Source organism: Pholcus phalangioides, unplaced genomic scaffold (genome assembly GCF_987345545.1).
Source record: "Pholcus phalangioides strain wild (caught in Gottingen) unplaced genomic scaffold, Ppha-v1.0 ptg000004l_1, whole genome shotgun sequence".
Classification (NCBI taxonomy): Eukaryota; Metazoa; Arthropoda; class Arachnida; order Araneae; family Pholcidae; genus Pholcus; species Pholcus phalangioides.
The window spans coordinates 30,179,862-30,193,549 of NW_028301597.1; the positions used below are offsets into that span (position 1 = coordinate 30,179,862).

A 13,688-nucleotide genomic window follows, 5' to 3' on the forward strand; every position below is an offset into this window, starting at 1 on the left:
GCTTCTCCACGGTCGACACGTGCTACTCGTTGAATGCTATTTTGAAAAATAGATAGTCTCATTAAAAAAGGATATACAGAATTCATGCTCACAACCCGCGGGCTAAATGTGGTCCTCTGAGTCATCTGATTTAGCCCGCGACCTCAAACCTAATTTTGCAAAAATTGACAAACATTCCCAGATCATTTAAGAGACCGGCGGCATATTTACAAAAAGCGCATGGGCAAACGGGCACTGAAATTGGCTTCTTTTTGTATTATAGGCACGGGGTCTCTGCCCTCCGCCTCAAAGAACACCATATACCGTATAGAGGGGCCCCCCAAAAAATCCATATTTGTCTAGGGCCCGAACTTATGGGAACAAGCCGCTTAGTGAACACCGTGTCCCCCCCCCCCCCCGCGCACATCCTGAAGAAGAGGATCTAGGCTGGGATCTTTTGCAGGCCCCTTTATAGTGAATTTGTAGCGCATAGAGAACATAATGAGAATCGTCCCGGTCTCCAGGGCTGCAGCCTTGTTGGCCCTACCCTTGTGGAAGCCATGACCGTGGCACAGTTCCAGATCACTCAAACGGCCCGCGGCACAGTTCCAGATCACTCAAACGGCCCGCGGCACAGTTCCAGATCACTTAATTACGTGGCGTGTCACACGTTTTCAAATGAATGAAGTGGCTCACTCTCTCCTAAAGATTGAACACCTTTGATACACAGCATTTATGAATGAACGGTTTATAAGGAAACACACACCTAGTGGATCCTTTATAATATTTTAAAATACCGTGTCAAGCGTGAGAATCTTAATGAGAATTAATGAACAGATGGGGCCACGAAAATAAGTCGTACCAAGCGGGAAAACGCTCTAAGTGGGAACATTATAAGCGGAATCGACTGTAAAACGGAAGGCTATTTATTATTCACGAAAAGAGAAGTAATAAATTGCAAAATGTCGTAAGAGCAAATGTCATTTTTGGCATTGCCATCATTTGTGTTTCTTTGGTGAGTCACGTGACACGTAATTTTCGGTGATTTTTATGAGAAACACATTGTGTGTGTCTGCCAAATTTGTGATTTCTAGTAGCTGACAGTCCAACGAAATGTTTACCCGTTAATGTTCGAGTAGACTTCCAAATTTCATGTAACCCATTCGCTCCGTGTCTGTAATATCTGAACGAATATAGTCCCAGACCGAAATGAAAGGGCTTGAAAAATTTAAAAAAATGAACCAATTTTTTTAGGAGCTAGGCATTCTTAGGCCTTACAGCCGATTTAAAATGATGGTCTATTTTTTTAAATTTATACAAAAATTGCCCCGTTTCGGCTCTTCAATGGGGAGCCGTTATTCGTGGTCAGAATTCACACGAATGAGTCGTGGAGGGGTGATGTTTACATCTGGTCGTCCGAAGAGTTCGCCTTTGTATTTGCTGCGTCCGAGTGGTCTTTGGATGCGAAGGGTCTATTTCTCGACTTTTACGAAATTTCATGACCCCCCCCCCCCCATTCTATTTTGGTACACAACACAATATCAGGAAATTCTGACTTGCCTTTAGCATAAGCCAGTTAGTGGTTCTCATACCTTTCCCTTGGCCCTTAAAGCAGAACGCTTTGCATTGTTCTGCAACGAACCCCCAGCTGATTGAAAATGTTCTGCGGAAAAAATTCTTATAGAGTTTTCCACATAGAGAAGAGTCCTTTTCTTGAAATTCTTACTTATAGATTCTTCTGCAACGAACGTCGCGGTTTTTGACATATTCTGCTTTGATGCCTTTGTCCTTGTTTATCCGCAAAGAAAATAATAATTTATAATCAAAATAATCAGAACAGAAAATAATCATTTCAAAGCACTGAAAAGGAGCCAACAACTCATCGCGACCCTCTCAGGAGCCGCAAAGCTCATTTTGAGAACCACTGGTACAGGTGAATACAGAGGAGGGCATGTTGTCGCACTCATATTGCTCACCGAATAAGCTAAGCGAGATGACACGAGTGATCCCTAATTGCATATATTACCCCACACAATATTTCTATTTTGTATATATTCCATCAAATCCACCGGAGCGAGTGAACTCAACCCAATAAAACCGATGGTGGCTTCTAGTCCGCAAGTTATCAAACCCATTTGCTCATCAATAAGGTGTTAAGCGAGATGACTCGCGCCTTATATTCTATATTTCACAATAGCATTCTCATTTCGTTCGTTTTTTGTTGTATCCTGTGTATATAATAATATGACAAGTGCAAGATAACAGATGAGATGGCATGCCCCCCCCCCCCTCCAATTGCTTTTAAAATATACCTCCATCCTAATATATGTAGATTCATCCCATCGCGACGGTACCCAATTGTCCGGGGAAAATATGCTGTAAAAATCTTGTATGTTATGTTGTTGTTTTTTCCTAGTTCTGGCATTCATTCATTCAGAGGAGGGCATGCCCCCACCCATCCTGCAAAAAGGCCCTACGCTGTCCTACACAGTGAATTTACAGTACGAAAAAAAAATAATCGTGCCGGGCCAGAACCCTGTCAGTCCCACTCTTTTGGGGGAAGAGGCTATGGGGTGGCATTTCGGTATAGGGCTGACAGGACTCTAGCCCGGGTCTCCAAGGCAGAATATTTTCCATTGTTCTGCTACGAGCCCTTAGCTGACTGGAAAATCGAGGGGCTGGTTCAATACGGCAAAAAAAGTTACGTTATAAATTAGCGGTTCTCAACCGGCACTCCGCAGCCACTCGAAGAAAAAAAAAACATTAAATTTGAAACATTTTTAAATACTAAAAAGAAATCAGTAACTATGATGAATAAATAAAAAATCCCCCCCCCCATACAAATTATATACCTGAAAGGGCTCCGCAAGGCAAAAAAGGTTGAGAATCGCTGCTATAAATTTGGAGTAGGCCTGCCGAAGATCTCAGCATAGGGGCCCGGCTCCAGGATGTGGGGGCCCTGAGGAAATTACGCCAGACTAGAATTTGGCTTCCAGACTTGGCGTTTATCCCACAGATTAGAATCAGATCTCTCCGTTGATTCTATTTCTCTCGCATTAACGGCCTCGGCATCGATACGAAGATGAACTCATATCGACGACAACCATTTAAAAACAACATTAGCCCGAGAAACTCTTCGGTTGTCTCTGTAGTCAGACTGTTATAGAGGTCAGGGAAGAATGGCTTTTTAGGAATCGAAGAAGATTAGAAATAGATTCTATGATTGAAAGCCATCTCAGAAGCATGGGTGGACCCACCAAATTCCGAAGCTGCTCAACGGACAACATAACCTTGCCTTCTTGCTGGAACGTCGGTTTAACAAATCAAATAAATGTTATCCAAGGCTTGAAAAACCTCAGTCGTCAGAACGATTTAAAAAAAAATCAGCGTTGAAGCGTGTGATGACTAAATTGCAATCTGAGGACGACGCGAAATTTGTTGCGTTCCTGTCAGCATGAAGAAAAGATTTCCAGGGCCCAGCAAAACAGACAAAATGGGTATTTTGGACTTTTTTCAAGTAGTAATTTGTGCAGTAATAACATTTATGAAAAAAAAACTCAAGTTATCAACCGAATTTCTTAGGACCCGAAGTTATTTTCTTCGATTTTAAAACCCCTATTTCATCGACAATATTTGGAAAATTTTATTCACGTCATTTGAAAATGCTCGTTGGGCCGCAATTTCATCAGTTCTGGGGGTTTGAACACACACCACTGCCTAACGTACACATAAGTACATCGAAACTTTAGTGTGTGTACATAAAAAAAATATATACGGTATCCTGTAAGTCATGTGTTTCCCAAAGTGGGCAATGTCACCCCGTGGGGGGCGATGGGAAGGTCCAAGAAGTGTAGAAGCAAGCTACGGGTGTAACATAGCGTCCTATGGGTTAGCTTGAGCGATGAGAAATAAAAATTTCTGAAGCTGTAAAATTACCTATGCTGTAAGTTCTAATTCGGCCTCTATCTCAGCAACCGTAGAAGAATGGTTTCAATTTAAAAAAGGGCTCAAAATGTGTTCACTGTCAAAACTGGCGCAGGATGATTTTGAAAATACAGTGTGTCACAAAATAAAAAAATTAAATCCAATTAGAAAGTTGTTGCCCCATGTCTCTTCTGCTTTTTTTGAAGGGTAGTAACTCAAAATTTCTCGGAAAGAAAAATTTTGGGCCTCCCGAAGCCCCCCTCCAAAGGTCGATCCTGCGCACGCACCTGATAGCACGCACATATCGATGGTTTAATGCATAAATATGGTAACATTTCTTTTTGCAAAAATTGAGTAAGTGTGAAAAGGTGGAGTTGGAAGCCATAGTTCCAGATATTTTAATGCCCAAATGCGGTGAGTGATAAGTAGACAGGAAAGCTGAGTTTTTCCGCATTCACTGATGTTCTATGTCAGCGGTGCTCAACCAGTGCTCCGCGGCCGCTCGAGGAAAAAAAAGTGAAATTTAAAAAAAAATAATTATAAATATTTTTAAATAGTAAAAATAAATCAGTAACTTTGATGAATAATTAAAAAATTGGACTATATAGGGCTCTGCGAGTCAAAAACGATTGAGAACCGCTGAGCACTCTAAGCCATCGATATTTACTGCGGGGAGAATATGTTCTTGCGGAAAATACTCAAATCAACCAAGACTCCATACACAGCATTTCCTTCCGTGAAGTTTTCCACTGATCACAACAGCTAGAAATGGCTTCATCCGCCACTAAATCTGGTGGCCACCAATCCCAAGAAGAAAAAAAAAAAAAACTTCCGAAATATAAGGGAAGCCATTGAAAAAAAAAAACACTGAACAGATGCTCAGCCATCTTGCCGATCAAAGGTCCTGATAATTGTACAGAAACAGGGCCACACGAATCCGACAAATTATACACCACCATCATACAAAAAGATAAGAAAAAAACACCCATAGCAAAAAAAAAAGGCCCACAACGCATAATAGGAAAAAGCCTTGATGTGCTTTCTTTGGTTGAACGATGCTGCGGTCAACCTTCCAGCGGCAGCCAGTCATCATTCCCCCCCCCCTACTCTGGCACCAACCCATGGAAATAATTGGATTTCGCTTGTCGACCCTACTCTCTTACCCCCCTCTCCACTCAACATCACGTTCATTTCATCTCCCCCCCCCCCAACCTTCATGCATACAATACATGCTCGGGATACAGGAGGAGAAGGAAGGAGAGCGGCCAAGTATCGAGAATGAATGCCATGCAGGAAGGAAGAAAGGTCGTTCGCTGTTTTCATTCTCTCCCCCCCCGCAACCCTCACCACACACTCCCCGTTCCTTCATCCATCCATGGGATCCCACCAACGCCCTTCCCCCTACAATATGCAGGGGGTGAGAGGAGGAAGGGTATCCTTCCCCTACGCTCAGGATATCTACCGCGTTCCCCTACAGTCCTACACACCACCCCGCGCGGTTTTTTCCCCCTCTCTCTCCCGCGATAAGCTGTCACTCCACTCCTCCTCCTCTCTCTCCGTTCGTGCTCTCCCTCTCTCGCCTTTCCCAGCGAGCGTATTGTGTTCCGAGCGACGCGATTGGTCGTTTCCGCGATGACGTATGTCTCCCTCCTCGCCATCGACTCTCTCGCCTTCCAATCCCTCGGAGCTCTCATTAACTCGTGTGGAAGGATCCATCTTCCCCGTTGGCGCAGGGGGTGGATCGATGCTTTTCTCTCTCTCTCTCGTTCTTTCTACGCAACGCAGTTTCTTCTGTGTATGTTTCTCCCCCCCTTTCCCCCCTGCTCATTACCAGCTGACACAGCAAGCATGCATGTGTGTGCACACACATATAAGAGCACGGTGGAGGAGAGAGGGCTGGAGGGAAAGAGAGAACTAGCATGTACATTTATAAGGAAGGAGGAAAAACTACCAGGCGAAGCTAGTCGCAGGATGGTGAGTATACACACACATATACACATTTCTAAGGGGGAGAGAGGAGAAGGGACGTGGCATTTCTATCCATCTCTCTCTCCTGGCGCGACGAATCGCACACACTTCAACTAAAAACTCCGATATTGCGTGAGTTTCGTAGATGGCGGCGGCCCTCGAAGGGGACGGAAAGGGGCAAGAGATTTATATAGAAAGAACTTTCTTCTTCGAGTTGATTTGATTTTAATCCCGCCATCGGGCCCAACATGAAAGAAGCCAACCCGTGTTTTTTGCTTTTTTTGAAACTAGAAATGATGTGTCCACCAAATACCCCCCCCCCCCACAGGCCTAGGAGCAGTTTCAGGATATGAAAGCCTTGGGCCACTTGCATGCCCCCTCCCCCACAACGGTAGAGTTGACAGAGCTACAGTCCGAAACGATTCTTATCGCGTTTTTTTTTAACGCTATAGATGGGGGGGGGGGGAGATGAAAAATCTGGCATTGGGCCTGTCATGCAGCATGTAGAAGCCTTGGGCCACTCAATCCCAATCCGAGAAAAAACATACCGGCGCGAAGATACACAGCCTTGACAACGTGTGCAAGCGATAAAAAAAGATTGCTGGAAAAATATAAATATGAAAAGTTAAATTATGATGATGTATGTCTGTACATAAATTAAAACGATGGATGATATGCACAAAACTAACAGGTTCTTTTCTTTGGAATTATGAAAAATTTGTTTTCAATTAATAATGCTAATATTTCAATCATGGGCCTCTATTTAATAAAAAACCAATAAGGCTCTAACGGCCTGTCAAAGGCCTCTTTTGAAAATAATTACAAATTTTTGTTACATCAAATACAGCACTGAAAATGTCGCTCCAAGCATTGGAGGCCTGATTTTCTAAATCAGGCCAAAAATCAAAAAGAGTTTCTCAAAAAAAATTTTTTTTTGAGAAAAAAGTTTTCTCTTAAATTGTCATAATTTTTACGATTTTTCTAAAAGAAGTAGAAATTACTAAATAGTGATTCAATGTCTCATATAATTAATCTACTTTGTGTAGTTATATATCTTCAGTATATTCTATAAATAAATATTTATGTAATGTCTGAAGAAAACAAATGTTATTTAATACTGTTTCATGGATGTACTACTGGATCCATGGCTTCTACATCTAAAAGCCAAGCCCACAGCAACCTAAAAGATTAAATTGTATCAAGTATTCAGAGCTTTCTGTGTTCTGCAGGCCAATAATGTAACTCCACATATATGTCATCATAATTCAACCTATGTTTTGCAGATGTCTGTTGGAAAATCAATAATCTCAACTGATAATACTCTGAAAATTATTTCCCAAACTAAAAAATATTTTCCTCACTTGACAAGAGAGTGTAAGTATTAATTTTAAATAGTGAAGAAATAACATCATCTTCATACTCCACTGTGATGACAAATCTATGACCTGAAAACAAAATTTAACACTCAGGTTTGATTAAAACAAAAATACTTGCCTATATGTGTATATCCACAGCTGTAATTATATGCATTCCTCCAGTATAAAATCCATTGTTATGCAGTAGAAGATTTTACGCGTATCCATAGCAAATTATAATCCTCATGGTGACACTAACAACACATTGCACTGCTATATCCCTTTGGAAAAATGTAAAAGATATCCTAACAGATATATCCACTTCCACTATCCACGAAGCATACACACACACACTGTTTTCACAACACAACAAATCACTAAACACTTGGTCAACAATATTGATAAATATATCTTCAATGGTCAATATCGATAAATCTTTGTAGTGTCAGCAATCTATAACAATTTCCGCAAAAATTATTCTGTTGTGATGTCAATATTCCATGTAGACAGAGAATTCTGAAAAGAAAAAAAAATTGCATTTGTGTATATGGGATTAAATGTCAACAATGGGGAGAAAAACGACAATAAGATAAAAAAATTTCTCTAATAATGGACGGAAATATTTCTTATCGTTTAAAATAAAAAAGTTCTAAATTCTTGAGATTGTTTAAATTATTAATACTGTTGAAAATATAAAAAGAGAAGAATTTTTCTTAATGTTTAAAATATATTGTAGAGTATATTGTTAGAAAATACTTAAATAAAAAAAACTGTTGAATACTTTTCTTATTGTTTACAATATTTACATTATTGAAAATAAATGCAAAAAACTTTTCTTGTTTACAATATTTACATTATTGAAAATAAATGCATAAAACTTTTCTTATTGTTTACAATAAGAATTGTTTGGTGTAAAATAATTTGTCATTTAAAGTATTAAAATTGTTGGAAATTTTTACCTAAAATATGTATCTGTTGAAAACCGCAAAAAATTAAATACTTCATTATTTTTAACAATTATAGTATTTATACATTTAAAAAAAAATTATGTAAACAAACACTTGAAGTGAACTTCCTCTATAGAAAATGCATAGATTAATAATAGAGAAGTAATCATAATAATTATCTTAACAATTTAAAAAAAAAAAAGTATTCACCATACAATTTTTTAGTATTTTAAAGAATATCATACTTGAGCAAAAATAACACGGAAAAAACATTATTTCGACAATCCTTCAAAAAAAAAAAAATTTCGCGTAAACAATATACTTGAAATCTTATCACGATATACATCAATGATGCCGGCCTATGTCACAGCATCAAGGCGCCTCTCCAAGGTGAGAGAAAATCATCGCGGCAGTTCCGATGCAGGCACCCGCCACGGCAAAATAGCGATATCGTAGTCAGAGAAGGAGGGGGGAAGGTAAAAAAAAAAAAAGTCGCGGCTGACACACATATCGAGCAGTTCTAAAATATCGTTATTTAAAAACACACAACAAATTTCAAAAAAATTAAACATCATCACATACCTTAACGAATATATATTTCCATGTTGTTACCGCCGAGGCTAACACGGGGGCCAGCGACCCCCCGCATAGAGAAAGGACATCTGCTCGACAGCAGCACGAATCAACACAACACGGGGACTCTCACCGAGTCGGGTCGCAACTCACACACACACACACGGAAAAGTAAAAAAAAAAGTCGCGGAAAAAAAAAATCTTCCACCAGAGAGCCGCACGCACGTGGAAACACCAGAATCTTCCGCCGTCGAGATCGCAACTGACGTCAGAGAACACGTCGTGCCAACATCGCGGCAGCACTGGGCAACCCCCACGACCAATCGCGTTCGTCGCAGCCTGTGGCCGACGTCCAATCACAGGCGATAACGTCTCTTCACCCTCCAGTTCTCTTTTCTTACCCTCTTCTTCCCCCTTTTATCATTTGGCCTCTCGCTCCTCTCTCTCTTTTTACCCTCCTCTAACTATACATAGGACGAATACATAGGAGAAGAAAAAAAATATCACAGAGGGAAAGGACGGCGATGAAAAGAAATGCTTTTTCCAACTCTCCTACTAAAGTAGGTCTACTTCCATTGCCTAGGCTTTTTCTCTCCTCTTTCTCCCTCTCTAGGATTTTTTTTATTATTATTATTTTCTACCAATTCTGGCAGATTCTCACGGATTTGGCACCAAACGTGCCATCAGTGTGACGGATTCATTCCCGTTTTGTTTTTTTTTTCTCATTAATTTAACCCAAGAATTTGAATATAAATGAGTAGTTTTGATTAAACAATCGAAAGTTGAGGTTTGTCAAACTTGATTGTTGCTGTCGTCTACAGCAGTGGAGCCGGAGACTCCTGAGCCGTCTTTCTTCTAGAATTTCGATCAATACGGCCAACACGCTAAACTCTTCTTTATGGGGAAACAGGGTAAAAGAGAGTGTGCCTTGAAGTGTTGTTGGATGGGATCGCGCGGCTGCTGCTGTGAAGAAGAGTTTTTATGAAAAAGGCCTTCCTTTTTTTTTTTTTCTTTCTGTTGCCTTGTTATTAAATATTCAAGCTAAATTTGTAGATTATCACTGCGCATGAGAAGACTTTAAATCTTGAAAATATCGAAATATTTCGAGAGATTTATTTCTCGTGAGTGATGCTGAGTGGTCTTCGGGTAGGAAGAAAAAAGAAGTCCTCAAGGTTCTCTTCTTTGGAACGCGGCCAGGAATGCCTTTCTTTCTTTTTTTTTTTTTATAGCTGGTAGAGAAGCCATTTTGAAACGCATGTACTGTTGTACCATTCACAGAAGAATGATTTTGAGTAACAATTTTCTTACGTAGGGGGATCGTTGCATTAGTGTCTTGTATAACAAGTTATGAATGCGGGTTAATTTGCATAAATTAATTTTCAATCTTTGAGTTATGCACTTCAAAAAAATTTTTCGTGCATGAATGGAATTACAGTTTTGCTCATAGAAAATATCCACCGTATAGACCTATTATGTATATTTTCATGCGACAGTCTTCAAGGTATTCCTAAAAACTATTTTTGTACGTATGATATTGTTGGAAACCATTCGCTACGTGAAGCAGGGCCCCACATCATGGAGCAGGACCCATAGGGGTCTTTTTCGGGCCCCAAACCGGACTTTCTTTATACGGGCCCTTTTATAGTGAATTTATAGCATGGAAAACAAAATAAAATGTTGTTAAGAACCCCAGGACTAGAGCCCTGTCAGCCCCAACCTTGTGGGAGCTATAATGTGACGTACTCATTGTTAAAGACATTGTTGAGAACGATGTTGTTTAAAACATTGTTGCGAACTGTATTGTTCAGATGAAACTGATTGCAAAGAAACTCATTGTTGTAAACTTTATTGTATTGTAGGTAGTATTGTTCAACCATTGTTGTGAACGGTATAATTTAAAACATTGATGTGACCGGTATGTTACAACCATTATTGGACCAATAGTGTTTAAATCATTGTTGTGAGTGATTTTGTTCAAATCATTGTTGGATATACAACTAATTGCTTGAAAATCATCGTTGGATTTCAACTACATTGGATACAATCGCTTAGAAATTATTGTTACCTCAGTATGTCAATCTACAGTAGGCCTATTGAAGACATTATCATTTGCAAATTATTGTAGCACGTGGCGTTTGTAAATTATTAGCAGTGTTTCTCAAGCGATAACCCGTATATTTTATATGGTACAGTAATGCCCTCAAGAATCAAAATATGCTTCATTGAAAAAGAACGGGACGAATCTATGAAACAGTGAGAATGACCAAAAAATACAGGAAAGTCGCTCAAAATGGCAATTAAATACTAACTGACCAATAAATTATATAATTTTTGTAATGGATATAAATAAGTACTGTAATATAATCATGGTTTAAAATATAAAATTAGAGAGAGAGTGACCTTCGTTCTCAGGGCAACCATATCTCAAGTAGAAAAATACGGGGAAATTGTGATTCTAAATACGGGATATAATTGTAAGCAAAAAATTCGATTACGACGAATTTGCTAAATTATCACCGAAATTGTTGAGGGAAGAAGAAGTAAAAGGAGCAGCGGAAAATTTCAACGAAAAATTATTTATTTCTCAATGGAATTGATTTCATCATGACTTGGGTGACCATATTTCATTCAGAAAAGACACGGGAAATGGGAGCTCAAATATGGTAAAAAAAATTAAATCGGTATCGGCAGTTTTCATCAAAATCGTTGCCGTAAGTCGGTGAAATCACCAGTTATTGCCTAAAAAAATTATCAATATGGTAGGTAATTTTTTCTTACTGGAAATCGCAATGAATCGGGGGGAGAAATGTAGTTCATGGATAAAAACTAATAATAAACTAAGAATATTTATGGCGTAACTATCATAATATAAATTATAGGGATGAAATTATATTCATCAGTATTTTCATTCATTTATTCGTAGTTTTCAGTAAAGATTGCAAATCCAAATATGATTCGTTGACAAAAAAAGGGACAAATCTATGAAACCACAATAAGAATGACCAAAAAATACAGGAAAATCAATGAAAATACGGCACATTCCTGCATAATATGTATTATTTCTGAATTTGAATGTCTCGTATCATGGGGCATATGATCTCGCCCCTCATACTGGAAATTGGTGGTCCGTCGAATTGTTTCAGACATTTTACTGTTCCTTGGGTTCAGAAAGGTTGAAAAACGCTGGCCTGTGGCATTTTTCCCAAATAATTTTTGTTCATAGCGCTTCAGAAGGCCACCTATCACGCCTTCGGGAGCCCTTTACACCATCATGCAACAAAAAATACACCCCTTAAACATTTTTTTTAACATTTCAACTTTGAAATAAAGTTAACTTAAATTAACTTATTTTTTTCAAACGCTTACTCCGATGACATTTTTATATGTTCAGAAAAATACATGAAATAAAAGAAACAAGTATAATGCCTCTAATTGCCGAATTATAGTATCCAAAAGGTAGTTTATATTGAAATAAAAACGGTGCAATTGTTAAAACGTGCAAACTAAAGATAAACTATGCTTTGCACCGACGGCATCTCCAGTTATAATTGGAGAGCATGATTTTTTCATGATTATCACACACAGTTTTTCCTCGCTCTATATTTTTGACTGTAATTTTTTTTGTATGACACACTTTACGCGTCTTGATATTCGTTTAGATTCTGCTAATTCAATTAGTTGAAGCAGTTGTATTGAGCGTTCAAGCATTAAGTGTATTGAAAATCTTCATTTTCGCAATTTATTTTATGTAACCAGTTTTTCATCTCTAAAAACAACAGAATCCTCAAAAGTCTATTACTCTCACCACCTACGATAGTAGAGTATTCCGAGGGTTATTTTCTTAAAGACAGTCGCTGACGCAAATAAATACTATTCTTCAATTCAAGTAGGGCCAGAACTAGAGGAAGGCAAAGGGGATAACTGACCCGGCAGCAAAATTTAGAGGGTGGCAAAGAAAAAAAACCATTATAAAATCATCGAATTTTATCGTGATTGAGCGGCAAAATAATATCGTTGCTCCCCCCCCCCCCCTCCCCACCGCTTTCTCACAAAGATCTTTGTTACGACCCTCAATTCAGGTCCCGATTTTAATTTAATCCTGGACAAAGCTTACGTTTAGAGTGTTAAATTTGTTAGCGAATGCATGCTTTTGAAATTTTGCTTCTGCTCAAATGTCGCACTTGCCAACGCGGTCAGCGCATGTTCAAGTTCCTAGCGCTGTCGTAAGTCACATACAATAGAAAATATCGAATCAAGAATTAAATACGACAAAGAAAGAAAAAAACACAAAATAATAATAATAATGTATTATACTGTATTATGAACATGTCAAACTTGATGAATTCGATATTATCAAAGATGGTTCATGATCAATTTAGCGAATTTAAGGGATTTTGCGTTCGACTTCAATTCCTTGATAAACTCATAAACTTTCTCGTTACGGAATAACTAAATCAAAAATGGTAGACAAGTTTGAACGAACAGAATGGTTTTTTTACCACATCTGTATATATATATATTCTACTTATTGAAAAATTTTCAATCGTATCGATCAACGCAACGTAGTTAAAGCGGGATTTCATCAGATATGAAACAAATAAACATTAGGTGCAAACGATGTATTTTCCGTCTGGAAATAAAACATTTCCCATGAAGAAAAAACGGGTTTTGAGAACGCTATGTGTGATTTCTTCCTAACGTTCTTCAATGAAAAGAAAGGGATTCTCCAAAATACGCAATCAAAACCAGATTATTCGACGACGATTTTGTGTCCACGATTTTATTTAATCCTAAAATGCTCTTTTTTTTTCGAGCTGACAATTTTTTTCATAGTTGATAACAAGCATGGAAAGCCTGAAAAATCTATCTTGAATTGTACTGCTTATACAAGGCCTTATAGAGGCCGTACAGGAGCCTTAAAAATCGCCAATAAAATAAACGT

The 13,688-nt window shown here is 38.6% G+C and overlaps 1 protein-coding gene across 1 annotated transcript in view; it reads right to left on the minus strand.

Moving 5' to 3' along the window:
- Positions 1 to 9,015, minus strand: part of LOC149087071 (uncharacterized) — a 37,802-nt gene extending 28,787 nt beyond the window's left edge. The window contains exons 1-2 of the mRNA XM_089231300.1: positions 8,756 to 9,015; positions 7,366 to 7,742 (exon numbers count right to left, since the gene is read on the minus strand). The gene's annotated coding sequence lies outside the window, so the exon portion shown is untranslated. The remainder of the gene's footprint in view (positions 1 to 7,365; positions 7,743 to 8,755) is intronic.
- Between the last annotated feature and the right edge of the window lie 4,673 nt (positions 9,016 to 13,688).